Below are 19,158 nucleotides of genomic sequence, written 5' to 3'. Positions count from 1 at the left end.
AGGTACCTCTTATGTCATCCTCTGTTTTGGAGAATAGCCCCAGCCTATTCAATCTTTCATGGTCAGAGATAATGGGAACTGGAGATGTTGGAGAATCCAAGATAACAAAGTGTGAAGCTGGGTGAACACAGCAGGCCAAGCAGCATCTCGGGAGCACAAAAGCTGACGTTTTGGGCAAGACCCTTTGTCAGAGAGGGGGATGGGGAGAGGGTTCTGAAATAAATAGGGAGAGAGGGGGAGGCAGACTGAAGATGGATAGAGGAGAAGATAGGTGGAGAGGAGTACAGGTGGGGAGGTGGGTAGGGGATAGGTCAGTCTGGGGAGGACGGACAGGTCAAAGAGGCAGGATGAGGTTGGTAGGTGGGAAATGGAGGTGCGGCTTGAGGTGGGAGGAGGGGATAGACAAGAGGAAGAACAGGTTAGGGAGGCCGGGACGAACTGGGCTGGTTTTGGGATGCAGTGGGGGAGGGAGAGATTTTGAAGCTTGTGAAGTCCACATTGATACCATTGGGCTGTAGGGTTATATGCAACTCGTATTCCGCTTGGGACCCCTGCAGCCCAATGGTATCAACGTGGACTTCACAAGCTTCAAAATCTCTCCCTCCCCCACTGCATCCCAAAACCAGCCCAGTTCGTCCCGGCCTCCCTAACCTGTTCTTCCTCTTGTCTATCCCCTCCTCCCACCTCAAGCCGCACCTTCATTTCCCACCTACCAACCTCATCCCGCCTCCTTGACCTGTCCGTCCTCCCCGGACTGACCTATCCCCTCCCCACTTATACTCTCCTCTCCACCTATCTTCTCCTCTATCCATCTTTGGTCCGCCTTCCCCTCTCTCCCTATTTATTTCAGAAGCCTCTCCCCATCCCCCTCTCTGATGAAGGGTCTAGGCCCGAAACGTCAGCTTTTGTGCTCCTGAGATGCTGCTTGGCCTGCTGTGTTCATCCAGCTCCACACTTTGCAATGTTTCATGGTAACAGCTTTTGCACCATGGGTGCAACAGAGACTGGTGTCAATCAGCAGGATGGACAGAAGGTGTGTTAAACCAACAGTAGATATTCGGGAATTTAAACAGTTGTTGAATACAATTGGAGTGGGGAGGATTTCCCAGTGCACATTAGATTAGATTAGATTCCCTACAGTGTGGAGACAGGCCCTTCAGCCCAACAAGTCCACACCACCCCTTGAAGCATCCCACCCAGACCCATCCCCCTATAACCCACACACCCCTGAACACTATGGGCAATTTAGCGTGGCCAATCCACCTAATCTGCACATCTTTGGACTGTGGGAGGAAACCGGAGCACCCGGAGGAAACCCACACAGACACGGGGAGAATGTGCAAACTCCACACAGACATTAGGCAGGGCTTGGCCCTTGCTTGTGTGAGTGGTTGGAGAGAGAAAATGTTTTTGACACCTCAGTATTTCAATTTCTATTTTTGTAATTGTGTAAGCAGAACACCCACTGTACAATGCTGTCAGTCACCATTATAGACACTTTCTTGGTTTGATTTTGAAGGATAGGACAGGGGGTGGTGGGTATTGTGCACTATAAAGGCAATCTAAACAGCGACAACTACTCAAACAGCAACAGCTTTATATTAAAGAAGAGTGCCAACTCCACTGTGAAGACAACAGTATGAAATCCCTCAGCCTGGTACAGTTAACTTCGAGTTACAGAATTAAGCTTTATTTCATTGGTCTGTTCAAATCATCTAAAATTGTTTTAATTTCTTCAACAGAACAATCTGGTGTGCTTAATCCTCCTTCACAATATTGGGCAGATATGGACATTTGAGAACTGTGGAGAGGATTTCCAGGTGAGGACAAAGCCTGAATTTGAATCTGCCTCTATCTGATCTCTCAATCCTATGATTTTCTGTCCCTCTGCCTCTCCCCATTCAGCTTAGCCCCAACTCTTCCTAATCCCCACTCGGCTTCTCCCTCCCACCACCTCTGTTCTCCCTTTTGCCTGTGTCCCACCATCTCTTCCTCTTTCCCCCCAACCTTCACTCTCTTGCTCCCCACTGCCTCTCCCCATCCCCAGCTTCCACTCCCTCTCCCTCACTGCCTCACTCTCTGGCTCTCACTCTGACTCTCCCTCCTTACAAAGGTTTCTAGGCAAGGGGAACAGCAAGAGTCTTTTCTCTAGGATCTGAGGTGTTCAAAACCAGGGGACACTTTTTAAGGTCACAAGAGAAAGGTTTTAATAAAGACATGAAGAGCAACTTTTTTTAACACAAAAAGTGATTTGTGTGTAGAATGGATTGGAAGCATATTGCCCTTCATTGCTAGAGGGATGGAGTTTAAAAATGGCGAGGTTCTGCTTCAGCTGTATAGGGTGCTGGTGAAGCTACACCTGGAGCACTGTGTACAGTTTTGGCTTCCTTACACTGGAGGGCATGCAGAAGAGGTTCTTATGTTGATTCTGGAGTTTTGGCTTATGAGGAGAGCTTGTCTAAACAAGGACTGTACTCATTGGAATTTAGAAGAATGAGGGGCATCTTAAAGAAACATATAACATTATAAAAGAAATGGATAGGTGAGCCTTAAAATAAGGGGAAGCAGATTTAGTACTGAATTGAAGAGAAACTTCTTCACCCAAAGGGTTGTGAATCTGTGGAATTCAGTGCCCAGTGAAGCAGGTGAGGCTATTTCATTGAACAGAAAAGGAATTAAGGGTCATGGCAAATGGATGGGTAAGTGAAGCAAAGTCCATAAAAAAGATCAGCCAGGATCTTATTGAATGGCAGAGTGGGCTCAATTAGCTAGATGGCCTGCTCCTGCTCCGATTTCTTCTGTTCTGATGTGCAGTTACAACACTCAAAAGACATTTGGTTAAGTACATGAACAGGAAAGGTCTGGAGGAAATGTCCCAAGCATCGGCTAGTGGAACTAGATTAGTTTTGGAACAGTTCAGCTGGACTGAAGCATCTGTTTCCGTGCTGTATGACTCTGTGACTCTGTCTCACACTGCCCATTCCCCACCCCTCACTCCGACTCTCCCACCCTCTCTTTCACTGCGATTTTGCCCCTCTCTACACCTCCCTGTCTCACTCCAAATCTCCCCCTCACTCTCTCAATCCAACTCTCCTCTCCCTCACTCCTCCCTCTCACTCCAATTCTTCCCCTCTCCCTTTCTCAGTCTGACTCTCCCGTGTTCTCTCATACTCAGCCCCTTCAGCACTGTGCCTCACTCCAATCTGCCTCCCCTCCACTCTGCCACGCCCCTACTCTCTCTCTCCCTTTGCTCAACAATGCTTTCTCTTCCTCTCCCATACTCTGCCTATCTCCCATTCTCTGTCTCTTTCACTTTGCCTCTCCCTCACTCTCTCTTGCACTCTGTCTGCCTTTCCCCCTTCTCACTCTACTTCTCCCCAACTATTTCTCTCACACACTTTGCCTCTCAAACATTCTGTCTGTCAGTATCTCATTCACTTGGCCTCACCCTGACATTTTCTGTTTCTCACTCGGCTTTTTCCCCACTTTCATGCTCTGTATCTCTCTCATTCTGCCTGTCCCCTAGTCTTGCTCTCACTCTGCCCCTCTGCCATTCTCTCTCTGTATCTCTCACCTGGTCTTTCCCACACTATCTGTCTCTCTCACTATGTCTCCCCTCTGCGCTCTCACTTATTCTTACTCAGTCTCTCCCCCACTCACTCTTTCTACCTTCGACTGCCTCACCCCCATTCTGAATCTCAGTCAGCATCTCTTCAATATTTCTCTTAATCTCTGCCTCTCCCTGAGTCTCTGTCTCACTTTGCCTCTCTGCCACTTTCATTCTCCCTCACTCTCACTGTGCCTCTCCTCCACTCTCTCTTTCACTCTGCCCCTCCTTCCATTCTACTTCGCCCCCCCTTTCATTTTGCCTCAATGACATTCTCCTTTACTCTGCTATCCGCCATTCTCTCTCTCTCTCACTCTGCTGCTTCCCTCACTCTGTCTCACTCTATCTTTCTATCTCTCCCTGACCCCCTCACTCTGCCTCTTCCCCACTTTCTCTCACTCTGCTTTGACAACCCTCTCTCTTTCTCTCCCTCTCTCTGACTCTGCCTCTCACACTGTCTCTCTCTGTCTCTGTCTCTCTCCCTCTCTCTCTCTATCTCCATCTGTCTCACTCTTGATGTGGAGGTACAGGTATTGGACTGGGGTGGACAAGGTCAAAAGTCACATGACACCAGTTTATAGCTCAAAGGGTTTGTTTGAAGACACAGCTTTCAGAGTCTCAATCCTTCTTCAAATATCATGAGAGAGGTGGCATCAGGCACAGAAATTGTCAGCAAAAGATCTAAGAGTCGTGGAACTGTTGTGAATGTATTAAACAAACCTAAGACAGCTGTTTAAATCTTTAATCAGTTAGAAAAGATTAATATGGAAATCCCAAAATTTCTTTCAAGTCACTGCCCCAATATAAGAGGTGACATCTCAGGTGAGACAATGAGGCGATGTTTAGAAACTTGTGCATTAACTTGGAGTCAGAATGGTTTTATTTCCAAAATAGGAATTTATAGAATGCCACATTGACTGTCTACAAATTGCATGCTTTTTGAACAAAATAGAATTTATCTGCAATTACGAATCTGCTAATGTAAATTCATCTCGTAGACTTACAGGTTTGTGTGTGTGTGTGTGTGTGTGTGTGTGTGTGTGTGCGCGCGCATATATGTGCACACACGCACACATGAGGGAGAGAGAGAGTGAGTGAGTGTGAGAGACACTGTATCAGAAAGGGTCCATGTGAGTGTATTTGTATGAGTGTGAATGTGAGTGTGACAGAGAGAGTGTACATGAGAAAGGGTCCATGTAAGTGTGTTTGAGTGTGAGTTTGTGTATTTGTGCGCGTGTAAAACAGCGCAGAGTGTGGTGAGGTCACACAGTGCAATATGAGCCCAACATCCCAGCTGAAGGAGAAGACAGGCTCCAAAAACTTGTGGCTTCAAATGAACCTGTTGGACAATAATTTGGTAACGTGTGATTTTTAAACTTTCTCTCACTCTTCCCTCAACCCCACTCTCTCTCATTCTGACTCCTCCTATTCTCGCTCTCTCACACACTCCAGCTCTCCCCCTTCACTCTTCATCACGCCATCTGCCTATCTCTCCTTCACTCCAACTGTCTCCCTCTATCTTACTCTGAGTCTTCTCCACATCCATAATCCAACTCTCCGCCTTCTCTCTCTCACTCCCACTCTCGCCAGTCTCTCTCTCTCTCACCCAAATCCCTCCTCACTCTGACTTTCGCCGTCACCAGTGCTGTCACTCCAACTTTCTCCTTTACCTGTCCTTCAGAAAGACTCTTCCCTCCACCTTCATTCTAACTGTTCATACTCTCTCATACCAGTCACCCCTCCCTCTCTCACTCTGACTGTCCAACTCCCTCACGCCGATTCTCCCCCTTCCTCCCTCACGCCGATTCTCCCCCTTCCTCCCTCACGCCGATTCTCCCCCCTTCCTCCCTCACGCCGATTCTCCCCCCTTCCTCCCTCACGCCGATTCTCCCCCTTCCTCCCTCACGCCGATTCTTCCCTTCCTCCCTCACTCCGATTCTCCCCCTCCCGTCCCTCCCTCCCACCCTTCCTCACTCCCTCCCTCACTCCGATTCTCCCCCTCCCTCACTCCCTCCCTCACTCCCTCCCTCACTCCGATTCTCCCCCTTCCTCCCTCCCTCACTCCGATTCTCCCCCTTCCTCCCTCCCTCACTCCGATTCTCCCCCTTCCCTTACTCCTACTCGGACTCTGCACCCTCCTGCTATCTAGCATGCCCCTTTTCCCTCACTCTCACTCCAATTCAAACACCCCTCTGTCTCTCTGACCCTGATTTCCCCCCTTGCCTGTCTCTCACTCCAACTCTCCCCATCCCCCTCTCTCTCAATCAGACTCTCCCTCCTCCCTCTATTTCACTCAGACTGACCTGTACACTCAGTCTGACTTCCCAACTCTGACTCTCTCCACTCCCCCTCCCTCACTCCGACTCTCCTTCTCACCATCCCTCTCTCCATCTCCCCGATTTCTCTCTCACTCTGACTCCTCCTCCCTCCCTCTCCCCCATTCTGCTGCCCCAACCATCTCAATCTAGTTCACTCTGACTCTCCTCCCCTCACTCCGACTATTCCCCTTGCATGTCTCACTCTCCAAATCTCCCCCATCACACTATTTCATTCTGTCTACCCCCACATCTCTTCACTGTGTCCCCGTCCCCCTCTCTCAATTCAACTCCCCCCATCTCACTATAACTCTCCCCATCTCCGTCTCAGTCTGACACCGCACCTTACTTTTGACTCTTGCCCCTCTCTCACTCTCACTCCAACTCTCCTCCTCTCCCTTGCTCAAACTCTCCCCACCTCGCTCCAACTGTCTCCCTCTCTCTCACGCCAACTCCTCCTCTCTTGACTCTACCTCTTACTCTGACTCTCAACACTCTCTCTCACTCCATCTTTACTCCTCCTGTCTCTCGCTCTTTCCAACTCTGAACCCCAATTCAAGACTCTCCCTTTCTCTCTCACTCCAACTGCACTCCCTCACTCCAATTCTCCACCTCTCCCTCACTCACTCTAAACATCCCCCGCCATCTGACTGTCCTCCTCTTTCACTCTCTAACCCTAACCCTAACTGTCTCCCTCTCTCATGCTGATTTTCCTCCCCTCCCCCCAACTCAACTCTTCCTCCATTCCAACTCTCCCTCACTCACTCCAACTCCCCAACTTTTCTCTCTGGCTCCAAGTATCCCATCTCTCTCACTGCAATTCTACCCCCTTCCCTTTGACTGTCCACCCTCTCTCTCTGACTCTTTCCCTCTCCCTCTCACACGGACTCTCTCCCCTCTCTCACTCCATCTCTCCCCTCTCTCTCTCACTCTGACTTTCCACCCTCCCTCATTCTGACTCTCCCCCTCTAACTCACTCTTACTGGAACACCCTGTCTACCTCCGACCCTTCCCCTCTTGCTTGGACTCTCCCCCTCACTCAGTCTCAGTCCGTCTCTCTTTGCTCTAGTTATCTCATTTTTGAAGGCCTCCCATTTTCCAATCATCCCTTTACCCGTGAACAGCTTGCTCCAATGAAGTTCTGCCTAATGCTGTCAAAATTGGCCATATTCCAATTTAGAACTTGAACTTTTAGGTCTATCCCTTTCCATAACTATTTTGAAGCTAATAAAAAAAAGATCACTTGCCCCAATGTGCTCCCCCACTGACACCTCAATTACTTGCCCTGCCTTATTTCCCACGAGACAGTCAAGATTTCCTCCTTCTCTAGTAGGCACATCCAGATATTGAATAAGAAAATTTTCTTGTGCACAATTTAACATATTCTTCTTCATCCAAGCCTAAGGGCAGCCCCAGTCTATGTATGGAAAGTTAAAATTCTCCACCATTACAACCCTAGTATTCTTACAGATATCTGAGATCTCCTTACATATTTTTTCCTCAATTTCCCACTCACTATAGTGGGACCTGTAGTACAATCCCAGTAAGGTGATCATCCCTTTCTTTTTTCCACCCATATAACTTCACTAGATGTTCTTCCAGGAATATCCTCCCTAAGTATGTCATCCTTAACAGAAGACACCACTCCTTCCTGTTTTGCTCCCTTTCTAAACTTCCTCTGCTATCAATACCCAAGAACAGATCAGGGTGGCGCAGTGGCTCTGGTTAGCACTGCAGCCTGACAGCATCAGGGACTCAGGTTCGATTCCAACCTCGGGTGACTGTCTGTGGGGAGTTTGCACATTCTCCCCATGTCTGCATTGAGTCAAAAGATGTGCAGGCTAGGTGGATCGGCTATGCTAAATTGCCCATAGTGTTCAGGGGTGTGTGGGTTATAGGGGGATGGGTTGGGGTGGGATGCTTCAAGGGGCGGTGCAGACTTGTTGGGCTGAAGGGCCTGTTTCCACACTGTAGGGAATCTAATCTAAACATTTAGCTACCAGTCCTGCCTCTCCCTGAACCATGTAATAACTATGAAATCCAAGTCCTACATTCCCTAAGATCATCTGCTTTATCTGTCAGGTGTCTTACATTCAAATAAATGCAATTTATTTAATAGTCTTACCTTGTTCTTTGCTGTGCCCCTGCCTGCTTTGCCTATTTAAATTGCTTCCCTCACCTACTCATAGAATCCTTCCTGTGCGGAAACAGGCCATTTGTCCAACAAGTCCACACTACCGCTCTGAAGAGCATCACAGTCAGACCCATTCCCCTAGCCTTTCCCTGTAACCCTGCATTTCCCATGTCTAATCCATCTAACTTACACTCCCCAGGATACTGCCAGCAATTTAGCATGGCCAATCCACCTAACCTGCACATCTTTGGACTGTGGGAGGAAACCAGAGCACCCAGCAGAAACTCACGCAAACACGGGGAGAATGTATAGGGAGAGCCTTTTTCCTAGGATGGTGACGGCGAGCACGAGGGGGTATAGCTTTAAATTGAGGGGTGAAAGATATAGGACAGATGTCAGAGGTAGTTTCTTTACTCAGAGTAGTAAGGGAATGGAACGCTTTGCCTGCAACAGGAGTAGATTCGCCAATTTTAGGTACATTTAAGTCGTCTTTGGATAAGCATATGGACGTACATGGAATAGTGTAGGTTAGATGGGCTTGAGATTGATATGACAGGTCGGCACAACAGAGGGCCGAAGGGCCTGTACTGTGCTGTAATGTTCTACGCTCTATGTTCTCTGTTCTAATGTGTAAACTCCACTTAGAGGTTGCCTGAGGGTGGAATCAAACACAGACTCAAACCCTGGCGTTGTGAGGCAGCAGTGCTGACCACCATGGCACCAAAGACTGTGCTGTAACAGCCTCAGAGTTGTCGCTTTTCTAACTATCTCTTTGGGTTTCTTCCCCCTCCACCATCTTAGTGGTTGAAAGACTGCTAAGCAGCACTAGCAAATATCACTGACAGCATATTGGCCCCCTTCTAATTCAGGTGCAACCTATCCTGCTTACACAGGTGAGATAGCAAGAACTGCAGATGCTGGAGTCAGAGATAACACCGTGCGGAGCTGGAGGAACACAGCAGGCCAGGCAGCATCAGAGAAGCAGGAAAGCTAACATCTCGGGTCTAGACGCTTCTTCCGAAATTTTCTCGACACAAGACATCAGCTTTCCTGCTCCTCTGATGCTGCCTGGTCTGCTGTGTCCCACCAGCTCCACGCTGTGTTATCTTCTTATACAGCTCACTTCTACCCCAGAAGATATCCCAACGGTCCAATCTGATGTTTCACTAACAGCCATAGAAATGTCTCTCACTCTGCCTTTTTCTCCCTCTTTGCTAATTTATATCTGCCTTTTTTCTCACTCCCTCTCACTCTATTCCATCCTCATTTCCTCTCTCCCCGCCTCCATTCTATACCAAGGCCCTATTTTATCCCCACCCCGTCTTGGCCTCTGCCCTATTTCCCCCTTTCTCTGCCTCTGCTGTACTCCCTCCCTGTTCTATCCTGCTTCCTCAACCCTATTGCACTGCCATACTCCCTCTACCAGCCCCGGCTTCTGTCCAATTCCCTTCCCTTCCCTCTGTCCTAATCTCTCATCCCTCTCCCTCTGTCTTATTCACTCCCCTCGTTCCTATTTCCTCTGACTTATTTCCTCCCCCTCCTCTGCCCTATCCCCACCCTTTTTCTCTACCCTATTCCCTCCTCGATCTCCTCTTCCCTTTCCCTGTTCCATCCCCACCCTCGGCCCAATTTCCTCCCCCTGCCCTGTTTACTCCACCTCCCCAACCTCTCCCCCATTCGCTTCATCTCCCCTTTCTCTCCTATTCCCTCCACCATCCTGGCCTCTGCCCTATTTCCCCCTTACCCTGCCTCTGCTGTATTCCCTCCCCTCCCTATCTACCACTCCCTCCCTGTTCTATCCTGCTTCCTCAACCCTATTGCACTGCCATACTCCCCTCTACCAGCCCCGGCTTCTGTCCAATTCCCTTCCCTTCCCTCTGCCCTAATCTCTCATCCCTCTCCCTCTGTCTTATTCACTCCCCTCCCCATCCCTCCGCCTTCCTTGTACTATTCCTCTCTCCCTGCCCTATCCCCTCCCCCCACCTCTGCCCTATTCCCGTCTTCTCCTGCCCTATTCCTCCCTTCCCTCCCTTTCCCAATTTCCTGCCTATGCCCTACTCCTTGCCCCTCTCATACCCTACTCTCCATACCCTACTCTCTTCCCGACCCGTGCTGTATTCCCTCCCCCTCCCTCTGCCCTATTCTCTCTCCCCCTCTCTTTGAATGCCCTGTTCTCCCTTCCTCCGCCCTATTTTCCCTCTGCCTTCTTCCCTCTAACCCTATGTCCTTTTCCCTCTATCTCTCTACCTGTTTCCACTGCATTCTGTCTTTCTCTCTCTGTGGTATTCTCTCCTGGACATTTTCTCTTTGTCCATCTGCTACTCTGTCTCTCCCTCTGGCTTTCTATCACTCTCCCAGTGCCTTTCCCCTCCCCTCACTCTCAGCCTTTCTCTCTCCCTATCTCCACCTTTCTTTTTTCTCTCTCTCTCTTTCTACTTTTCTCTCTGTCACTGTCCTGTTCTAAATCTGCCTTTTTCTCTCTTTTCCTCCTGTCTTTCTCCTTCTCTCACACTGACTTTCTCTGTCTTTCTGTGTCTCTGTGCCTTTCTGCATCTCTCTCTTTTTCTCTGTCTGTTTCTCATAGTCATAAGACTTTCAGGACAGTAATAGGCCCTTCAGCTGACAGTGATGGTCAGAAACAACCACCTAATCAATCTAATCATACCTTTTAGCACTTGGCCTTAGGTGCCTTGGCATCACAAGTGAACACCTAAATACTTCATAAATATAATGAAGTATATCTCTGCCACCCTTATGGATAATAAATTCCAAATTCCCACCACCCTTCATGTTCACAAAGAATATTTCAGTTCCTTATTAACCACAATTTTCTTCTCATATTCTCTCTTCGCCAGTCTAACTTTCTCTTCACTTCCACTCATTCTCTGTTTCAAAAATTTGTGTGACATATCATTCCCTCTCTATTTCTCTTTTCTTTCTTTGTCATGCAGGAAGTCTAGTTTTGAATTTCTTACCTTTTACCCTTGCTGAAATGTACAAAGTCTGAAACATCTTTTCCTGAAAAACACATTGTTCTGTTCGAGTTTTTTTCCTGTCAGTCTGTGGTTCAATTCTATTCCAGCTGGATTCCCTCTTGTTGCATTGAAATTAATCCTCCGCCATTTACAAATTTTTGATTGTTCCTTGACCTTCTGTATCATGAATCCACACTTTGTTATTACACTGATCACTCAAATTTTCCCTGCAAACACTTGCTCCACATTCCCACCTCATTCCTAACACCAGATTGAACAATATCTCAAATGCAAACAGGTTCTCCTGAACACAGAAATTTCCTCTCTTTACTCTAAAATAAGCTTTTATTTAAACAATTAGAAGTCCCCTAACTGCACCACTCCATCAATATTGCAGTTAGAATCATAGAATTTAACGGTTCAGAAGGAGTCATTCTTAAGAAAGGATACTCTGACACTGGAGAGAGTGCAGAGGAGGATCGCTAGGTTGATTCTGGAGTTGAGAGGGTTGACTTGTGAGAAGAGATTGAGTGGACTGGGACTATTGTCGGAATTTAGAAGAATGAGGGGGGATTTACAGAAATATATAAAACTATGAAGGTAATAGATACAGTGGAAGCAGGGAGATTGTTTCTGCTGGTAGATGAAACGAGAACTAGGGGGCATAGCCTCAAAATAAAAGGGAGCAGATTTAGACAATGATAGTGGCACAGCAGCTAAATTGTTACACACTGCTGCCTCATAGAACCAGGGTCCTGAGTTTGATTCCAGCCTTGAGTGACTGTGTGGAGTATGTACATTCTCCCCATGTCTGCATGGGTTTCCTCTGGGCACCTGGTTTCCTAACACTTCCAAAGATGTGCAGGATTGGCTATAGTGTCCAGGGATGTGCAGGCTAGTTGACTTGCCATGGGAAATGCAGGGTTATAGGGGTAGGAAAGTGGATGTGGGATGATCTTTGGTATGGTTTCAATGGGCTGAATAACCTATTTCCACACTCTTGGGATACTATGATAGATAGATTTTTGAACAGTAAAGGAATTATGGTGAGTGGAGAGGTAAGTGGAGCTGATCCCTCAAAAAGACCAGTCATGATCTTATTGAATGGCGGAGCACATGGCCTACTCCTGCTGCTACTTCTTATATTCTTATTCAACCCATTGTGTCTGTACGACCTCCCGAAAGACGTAACACTGGTCCCATTCCCTAGTCCTATCTCCGCAGCCCTCTAACATCTCTGTGATTACAGTGCAGACTTTGCTCCTGTAACTCCTCTATTTGGAAGCCTGCAGAATATCTTCAGTCAAGTGATTCTTATCTCAGCGAATTCCATCCTTTGTCCTCAAGAACATCCTCTATTTCCAGCACCAATGTTTCTTTCCTTTCCTAATGTTTCCAAACACTTTCTATTGTTGAACATTTTCCACCCAGTACTCCTATTATTGCCACTTGAGCTAAAAAGCTGTACAGTACAGAAACAGAACCTTCAGTCCAACTTGTCCGTGCTGATCAGATAGCCTCGAATAATCTGGTCACATTTGCCAGCATTTGACCTATATTTAACCCTTCATATTCATATATCCATCCAGACACTATTTAAAGGTTGTAATTGTACCAACTTCCACCATGTTTTCTGGCAGTTTATTCCATACTGTCTGCATAAAAATGTTGCCCCTTAGGCCTCTGAAATCTTTCCCCTATCACTTTAAACCTATGCCCTCTCATTTTGGACTCTCCAACCCTGGGGAAAAGACCTTGGCCATTCACCCTATTATGCCCTCATGATCTTATAAACCTCTACAAGGTCATCCTTGAGCCTCCTACGCTCCTGGGAAAATATCCCCAGCCTATTCAGTCTCTCCCTATAGCTCACACCGCACTCCGACCCCCACAACCTTGACAACATCCTTGTAAATCTTTTCTGAACACTTTCAATTTAAACAATATCTTTCCTATAGCAGGGAGAACAGAATTGAATGCAGTATTTCAAAAGTGGCCTAATCAAGATCCTGTACAGCGACAACATGACTCCCAACTCCTGTACTCAATGCACTGACCAATCAAGGCAAGCATACTAAACATCATCATCAACAACAACAACAAGAGCAAAATTGCTGGAAAAGCTCAGCAGGTCTGGCAGCATCTGTGAAGGAGAAATCAGAGTTAATATTTCAGGTCCGGTGACCCTTCCTCAGAACTGATGGTGGCTGGGAAATCACCAGCTTATATGGAAAAAATAGGAGGTGGGTGGGGTATGGAGTAAACGATAGGATAGAGCCCAAATAGAGAGAAAGACAATTGGACAGACAAGGGAGTTACTAACCATCAGGCTGGCAGGGTGAGTAGTTGTTAATGGGGACTGTTAGTGCCTAACAACAGGGGGTGTGAAATGGCTCTGTAGTAACAAGGCCTGGTGCGTGGGGTGGTGGGCTGGGACATGGGAGAGTTTAGACCCTATAATTATTGAACTCAGTATTGAGTATGGAGGGCTGTAGGATTCGTAAGTGGAAAATGAGGTGGTGTTCCTCCAGCTTGTGTTGGACTTCACTGCAACACTGCAGCAAGCCAGAGACACATATGTTGGCCAGGGAGCAGATTGGTGCATTCAGTTCAGGCTCTTTTTTGCGAGCAGAACATACTGCTAAGCAATCACCAAGTCTATGCTTTGTTTCCCCAGTGTACAGGAGACCGCATCGTGAGCAGCGAATGCAGTAGTCTAGATTCTGGAAGTGCAGGTGAAGTGTTGCTTCATCTGAAAAGTATGGTTAGGCCCTTGGATGCTGGGGAGGGAGGAGGTAAATGGGCAGGTGTTGCACCTTCGGTTACAGGGGAATGTGCTATAGGGGTGTAGGGAGGTGTTGGGGTGAAGGAAGTGTAGACCACGGTGTCCCGGAGGGAACGGTCCCTGCGGAACGTGGACAAGGGAGGGGAGGGGAATATGTGTCTGGTGGCGGCATCCTGCTGGAAGTCGTGCAAATGGCATCTGATGACCTTCTGGATGTGAATGATGTTGGGATGATAGGTGAGGAAACGGGGAACCCTATCGCTGTTGCGGGAGGGAAGAGCAGGGGTGAGGGCGGAAGTGCAGGAGATGGGTCGGACCTAGTTGAAAGCCTTGTTGACAATGGAGCTGGAGAATCCTCAGTTGAGAAAGAAGATGGACATTTCGGAGGCTCCCTTGTCAAACTTGGCCTCATCTGAACATATGCGACGGAGGAACTGGGAGAATGGGATGGAATCTTTACAAGAAGTGGGGTGTGAGGATGTATAGTTCAGGTAGCTGTGAGAATCAGTAGGCTTATAATAGATATTAGTGGCCAGTCTATCCCCAGAAATGGAAACAGAAATGTCGAGGAAGGGAAGGGAAGAGTCAGAGATGGACCAGGTGAGAGTGAGGGCAGGGTGGAAATTGGAGGCAAAATTGATCAAGTTTTCCAATTCCAGATGAGAGAGGGAAGCAACACCGATGATATCATCGATGTATCAGAGAAAGAGTTGTGGGTGGGAGCTGGAATAGGACTGGTACAAGGAATGTTCCACGTACCCCATGAAGAGACAGGCATAAATAGGACCCATGCTGGTACCCATGGCAACCGCTCTTACCTGAAGAAAATGAGAGGAGTTGAAAGAGAGGTTGTTGAGGGTGAGGACAAGCTTGGCCAAGCAGAGGAGGGGGGGTGATGGATGGGAATGGTTCAGGTCTTTGCATCCCTATTTTCTGCATACAGCCACCATTGGGTCTGAGGAAGGGTCACTGGATCTGAAATGTTAACTCTGTTTTCTCCTTCACAAATGTTGCCAGACCTGGCAACTTTGTTTTTGTTCATGATTTACAGCATCCACAGTTCTTTTGGCTTTTATTTGGTATCTTCTTCAACACCCTGTCTACCTGCAACTCCAATTTTAAGGAACTATGCACCTGCATCCCTCGGTCTCTTTGTTCCAGGAGCTTTCCTTTAAGTGTATAAGTCCTGTGCTGATATCCCCTAACAAAATGCAGCACTTCACACATCTAAATTGAACTCCCTCCGCCACTCCCCAGTCCATTTGCCCATCTGATCAAGACCCCATTGTACTCCGAAGTAACCTTCTTTGCTGTCCACTACACCATCAATTTCGGTGTCGTCTGCAAACTTGCTCACTCTATCTCCTATATTCAAATCCAGATCATTCACATGTGCAAACCTCCAGGCTTTCACCACTTCGCTCTGGGTATTGATGATACAAATGGTTATGAAATAACTTTACTAGCTTCCCACATAGTTCTAGAGTACACCTGATCAGGTCCTAGGGATGTATTCACCTTTGTGTTTTAAGATGCCCAGCAAGTGTAATATGAACACTTTTCAGGATGTCACTATTTATTTTGTACATCACATTCACACATGACCATTTGTAATTGTAGTCCACTAACATTATTCATGACACTGTGTTTACATGCTTTGTAAACCTATCCTCGAAGCCAGAGTCATACAACACAGAAAAGGCCCTTTGGCTCTTCAAGTCTGTGTTAATCCCAATTTTCTGCACTTTCCCCATATCCTTCAATGTTTAATTTTGAGTACTCAACAAAATATTTTGTAAAAGGTTGTAAGGTTTCCAGCCTCCACTGCCTTCCCAAGCAATGTATTCAAGGTTCCCATCACACTCTGAGTGAAAAAGATATTTCTCAAATCCCCTCTTGCCCTAAAACTCTGTCTTGTTGCGATTGACCATTCCGCCAAGGGGAACAACTACTCTCTATTCACCCTGTCAATACTCCTCATAATCTTCTACACCTCAATCATGTCCACTCTCAGTCTTCTCTGCTCTAAAGAAAACAAACCAAGCCTACCTAAGTATCTTCTCATAGCTCAGTTGCTCCATCCCAGGCAATATCTTGGAAAACCTCCTCTGTACCCCCTCTAGTACAGAGTTAAATATTATCTACCACTGTGCTGCCCTTCTGATCAACCCATCATGTGTGTCTTTTAGTGCATTTCTATCCAATATGGTAATTACTTCCTTCTTTATTATCTCCCTTATTCCCCTTTGCTATGTCTATATATTACTGTTTACTCCTTGCCAGTTTAGTTTGGCCTATGACTGTTCCTGATCTATATTCATAGTCTAGATCTGGCTCTGCAAGATACAATTTCAAAATTTGCAGGTGACACAAGTGCCGAAGTATAATGACTTGTGAGGGGTATAATGATAGCCTTTGAAAGCAAACAGGCTGGAGGAATGGACAGGTAATGCATAGAAGCGTGAGGTGGTATGTTTTGATAGGAAGAGCAAGCAGAAACCAAACAAAATAAAGAGTACAATTCTAAAGGGAGTGCAGGAGTGAAGGAACTTCAGACTGTGTACACAAATCATTCAAGGTAATAGGTTCAATTAACATCGTCTCCAATAACTTTAGGATGAAGTCCATGAGATGACCAGACAATGAAACGTGCTGGAGTTTATCAGACAGACACTGGACAAACTCGGAGCTCTCTCTGCTGGGCCACGCAGTGAGTAAAATTATCTTAACTGAGAATATGTCTTTACCAGCCCCAGAGCAGGTTGGTCATTTGTTTCAGGGGAACAAAAAGAATGTGAAAGATATTGTTAGCAGATCATTTTGGGTAATTTCCTAATCAAACTGTTTGCTCCTCTGTTCATTTACAATGCCTTTTTCTCTTTATTCATTCATGGGATGAGGGCGTCGCTGCCCAGGTAGCATTTATTGCCCATCTCTAATTGCCTAGAGGGCAGTTAACAGTCAACCACATTGCTGTGGGTCTGGAGTCACATGTAGACCAGACCAGGTAAGGATGGCAGTTTCATTCCCTGAAGGACACTAGTGAATCAGATGGGTTTTTCCTGACAATCGAAAAACCGGTAGAACCCACATTTAGGTCATTGAGCTGTAGGCTCCCGAGGCAGAATATGAGGTGCTGCTCCTCCAGGTTCTGGGTGATGTCATTGTGTCACTAGAGGAGGCTCAGGATGGACATGTCACCCAGGGAGTGGGAGGGAATGTTGAAATGGTTCGCAACTGGAAGATGTTGTCTTTTGTCGCAAACAGAGGGCACGTTCACCTGCACATCCATCAATGTGGTCTATAGCATCCGCTGCTTCCATTGTGGTTTCCCCCACATTAGTGAGACCAAACAGAGGTTCTGAGACTGCTTTGTAGAGCACCTGCACTCTGTTTGCAACAAACGACAACACCTTCCAGTTGTGAAACATTTCAACTCCCCCCTTCTATTCCCTGAATGACATGTCCATACTGGGCCTCCTCCAGTGTCACAATGACGCTACCCAGAAACTGGAGGAGCAGCCCCTCATATTCCGCCTCAGGACCCTACAGCCCAATGACCTAATGGTGGATTTTACCAGTTTCAAATTCTCCCTACCCCCAGCCTCATCCTGTGACCAACCCTTTCATCCCTGCTTCTTTGACCCGACACAACCTGACCATCTTCTCTCCCACCTGTCCGCTCCTCCCACCTCACTGACCAATCCCCACCACTACCTACTTGCACTCACCTATCACCCTCCCAACTTCCTTCTACAGCCCCACCCTTCTTCTCTATTTATTTCTGAGCTCCCTTCCCCCTCCCAATCCATTTCTGAAGAAAGGTCCTGACCTGAAACATCAACCTTTCTGCTCCTCTGATGCTGCCTGGCCTGCTGTGTTCCTCCAGCTCCACACTGTGTTATCTCTGACTCCAGTTCTTACTATCTCTGAAAAAAATGTATGCATGCTCTGCCCATCTTCTGTGTTCCATTCTGACAGCAATGTTGTTACTGCTTCAGTGTTAATGCAATCTCAATTAAGATGTATTGGAAGAAGCACTTACTGTTTTCCAGGCTCCAAAATTGCGTTCGAGGTTCAGCGCTCCAACATGAACCATGTGTTAACCCCTGTGAATCCCATTTTGTATGACATCGTGCAAGTGAACGAGGGCAATGGCTACAACCCAGAAAGCGGCAAGTTCACTGCTGTCCAGAATGGCCTGTACTTCTTTAGCTTCTCATCACTCCCTGGTCGAGGCCTGAATACTGATGTGAGCCTAATGAAGAATGGGGAAGAAATTAGTTTGATCCACAGTGTCTTGGCAAAAGACAGTTCCCAGCTCTCCGTAAGAAATATCATCCTACGACTCAAGGCGAAAGATCAGATCTGGGTGCAACTTGTCTGTGGAAACCTCTGGAGTAGAGGAGGTTCATTGAGTTTCCAGGGCTTTCTACTGTTTCCGTAAAGGTGCTCAAGAGTGCCTTTCTTTCCAGGAGTTGCGCCCATTTCTTGGACATCGCTGTTGGTTTAAAAAGAATGCTTTTGCTACACTTTTGCTACATTCACCTGAGCTTGTAGGAGGACTGTGCAATCCATTGTTGGGTTGGATAGTCTGCAGAATAAGAGATACACAGAAATTGTCAGGAGCATGAGTATATGGCAGTGTTAATTAGATGCTGGATGAGCAAGAGATAGTGTTTGGCAGAAACAAGGTCACCGTTTCGAGAACCAGATAAAGAATTAGACTTAGTCAAACTTGGAAATGCACAGTCACTGTGCAACACAGATGAACAGGGGGATACAATTGAGTCACTCCAGTCAGTTCTCCCATTCCATTAATTTATAGATCATCTGTATCTTAACTTCATTTGATCAATAGATACGTGAATGTGAGGGTTCTCCATTTCCTCTCACCTCTGCATGAAGAAAGCAGACTCCAAATGTTCTTGTATTCATTAATAGGTTCATCTTGCTTATAGTTGCCTCCCATTTATCTTATTACTCATTTAATCATCACCAGATGAGATCATGCCTCCAGTTAGTGTGTGTAAGGGAATACAAGCCTTGTTTATAAAATCGTATCTCATCATTCTCAGCTACTTAATCATTCTGGTCAAACTGCTGTACCCCTTCAAGGCCTAAGCTTATTAAATGATGGAGCTAGGTTGGTGGAATAAATGTTTTCCTCCTAATGTGGAGGATTGTTTTGTTGTGATTTGTGGGCATCGCTGGCAAGGTTAGCATTTGTTGCCCATCCCTAATTACCCTTGAACTGAGTTTCCATTTCAGAGGTCACTAAGAGTCAACTATAAAGATAGCTGATTTCCTTTCCTAAAAGGAAATAAGATGAGTTCTTATGG

At 46.8% G+C, this 19,158-nt stretch overlaps 1 long non-coding RNA gene across 1 annotated transcript; it reads left to right on the top strand.

Moving 5' to 3' along the window:
* The first annotated feature begins 1,591 nt into the window (after positions 1-1,591).
* LOC125462532 (uncharacterized) lies at positions 1,592-16,515 on the top strand. The gene is made up of 3 exons (XR_009447158.1): positions 1,592-1,657; positions 1,743-1,820; positions 16,433-16,515. It is a non-coding gene; the product is annotated as an uncharacterized LOC125462532 (long non-coding RNA).
* Positions 16,516-19,158: the final 2,643 nt, after the last annotated feature.

The sequence above is a fragment of the Stegostoma tigrinum genome, chromosome 23 (assembly GCF_030684315.1).
Source record: "Stegostoma tigrinum isolate sSteTig4 chromosome 23, sSteTig4.hap1, whole genome shotgun sequence".
Lineage (NCBI taxonomy): Eukaryota > Metazoa > Chordata > Chondrichthyes > Orectolobiformes > Stegostomatidae > Stegostoma > Stegostoma tigrinum.
The sequence above is the reverse complement of the archived record's forward strand: the minus strand, read 5'-3'. Positions and strand labels throughout refer to the sequence as shown.